Source organism: Amblyomma mixtum, chromosome 2, assembly GCF_055824585.1.
Source record: "Amblyomma mixtum isolate Tamu chromosome 2, ASM5582458v1, whole genome shotgun sequence".
NCBI classification, from domain to species: domain Eukaryota; kingdom Metazoa; phylum Arthropoda; class Arachnida; order Ixodida; family Ixodidae; genus Amblyomma; species Amblyomma mixtum.
In genome coordinates this window covers 227,358,099-227,360,889 of record NC_143013.1, presented here as the reverse complement: position 1 = coordinate 227,360,889, position 2,791 = coordinate 227,358,099, and positions in this window count along the sequence as shown.

Below are 2,791 nucleotides of genomic sequence, written 5' to 3'. Positions count from 1 at the left end.
ATCGATGCCATTAACATGCCATTAGCACGTCCTCGGCTGCCTCGCAGCACTCAACCTGCACAGACTGATCATTGGTCAGATTTTTCCCAGGGGTGTTCGTGGAGCTCACCACCACCCAGGGAATACCAGACTCCTTGTCTGGGTCAACAATCGTGGTTGACTTCACAACTCGTGGATCCTCGACGCTAACGATAGCTGCACCGTTTGCAGAAACCCGTGATTCCTCCTATGTGTTCTCAGTAGGACCCGATTGAATTCCGCTGCTGCTATCCTGTTTATGTGCCACCTCGATCAACATTAGATCAGCGTCTTTCGCTCTAATGAAGCGCGGCTGCGTCTGTGCAGGCTTCCGCAGTACACTCGCTGCTCTCCATGAGCGTTGCTCCTCCTCAATTCTCTTTATCTCCTGCCGGAGATTCCCTTCAGCAATCGCTAACTGACGCTTGAGGTCTCGAATATAAGCGTCGCTTCTCTCTTTTTCTTTGTCTCATTCGGCCTCAGACATTTGTGGGCTCTCAGCGCCATACCCACAGCCGTATCCATAGTCATATCCACTCCGCCAGCCAACTGCAGCCATTGTGCCTTGGTTAATTCTAACCCTGCGGCTCAAGCACTCAGGAGGAAAGTAAATGAGACTGGGAAAACTCACTTTGTGGTCGGAATGTCGATCATGGCACTTGCTGTGCAGCAACGGCAGGTTGCGTTCATAAGCGCAGATGAATGGCCAGCGTCCAGAGCTCGCAGCAGGCTCATCACGTCCTCCCGGCAGACGAAGTCGGCAGCCTCAGGTGCCGCCGAAGGCGCAGAGCTTTGCTCCGTCGGTCTCGTTTCGCTGGCTCCTCGGCGCTCTCGTGGAGTCTTGGCTCTGAGGCCTCTCACAACGATGTCATCTCAATTGAACCTTGGTCACCGGGGCTTCTCACCAGGATGTCGCCCCGCAATATTCCGGAAAGTACTACCTCCAACCGCTTTGCAGAAAGCCGCTCAGACGATCCTGGTCACGGAACCACTTAAGTTTTTCTCCTTAAAAACTTCAGGACGGATTTGGCTGGTCGAATGCTCGTCGCGAGCATCGTGCCAAAACACATGCACTTTCGAAAAGCACGTAGGCAAAACAACCTTTCCAGTGCACATAATTAGTCGGGAAAGCCAAAATATGTCGAGCCACAGTACAAAAGGTAATCGAGTTTTCGAAATTCAAATACTCATACGGTTATTATTAATGGCCGGCTTCAAATCTCTACTTGCCACTAGGCGCCTAACTCTAGCAGTTAAAAAAAAATGGCTGAGGCTTAGCTAAGGATAAGCCTAGTCAGATGCGAAGCATATTGATGGCTAGGCTTGGCAATACATGGCTTTCCTTGGTTGAATACTTGGTCATTTTAATACAACCACTAGAAGTGTAGCAAGGATTGCCGTGGCAGCTATATACGGGATCATCGGTGAATTCAATGCAGAGTGTACAACCGCTGCCCCAGCACCGGCTACAACAGCATTCTTGGCACCCATGGAAAGTACATTGGAAACACCCTTAGTTATTCCACCACCGCCACCAGCTTTCGCTTCTCGTTCAAATCAGCCCTACTTCGAGTCGGCATCCCAACACCTGGCCGCCTCGTAAGTGCCGGGAGAGCGAGGCAAGCTCAGCTTTATACCGCTGCTGTAGCGTCACGTGGTCAGCTGCAGCACCTCTGATGTGGAGCCTCCACCGCCGCGGCCGACCGCACGAGCCGGCAGCCCATCTCTCCTCTGCTGTGACGTCATGTTGTCACGTGGTCAGCCGCCGCGCCTCTAATGTGGAGCCTCCACCGCCGCGGTCGACCGCGCGAGCCGGCAGCCCATCTCTCCTCTGCTGTGACGTCATGTTGTCACGTGGTGTCACGTGGTCACGCTAAAGGTCAATGGTAGCTCTACCGCCGCGCTCGACGGGCTGTAGTGTAGCTCTAGTAATATGCTTCGCATAAAAGTCAATTATTAGCTAACCTGTGCTTCCAGTGAATAAAATGAGTTGAAAGTTAGCGCTCCTGCAGTCTACCTCGCATCTGTCTGTGTTTTCCAAGCGCTACAGGTTTCATCTAATCATCCATCCTGGATACCGGCCGTATCCAGGTATCTTTTTTTTATTCGAGATGTTTGCCATTAGGCATAATATAAAAGGGAAAGAAATAAGAAGGAGTGTAAACAAGCCTCGCTTAAAAAGTGGCAAAAGTTCACGATAAAGCGATTATCTTGAGTCCACTTGCGACAGTCGTCTGCAACGTCCCGTTGCAGGCCTACATTCTTTAGGAAGCGTCTTCTCACGAGACCTGTAGCCGGGCAAGCCCACAGCAAGTGTTTTTCGTCACACTGGTCCGGTGCAGCACCACAATGCGGACACTTGTCCATCCAGGTATCTGGATGCGCATCCAGATATCTCCGCATCCAGGTTTCTGGGCAACTGGACCAATCCTGGAGATGAATGGGGACGCCGCTATCTCGCGCACTGCATAGAATGGCTGCTAATGATAATACCCAAACCACCAAAAATGGTAGCGAAATGAAGTAATTCTTCAATAATATTCAACCCCCCCTCCCTTGTTTTCCATTACCAGCACAGCTTGAACGTGGTGCTGCTTGTGCCGTTGTGCAACGCCGTTCGAACCACGCTCGGAAAGAAGAAGGAAAAGCAGGAGCAAGACACGCGAAGCGCGTGCAGAAGAAGAGAAGAAGCCTGGCTCATCGGTCGCCTGCCGCTCCATTCCTCTGCACAGGAGTTTTAAAACGGCCCCGGAAAACACCGCACTTAGGAGAG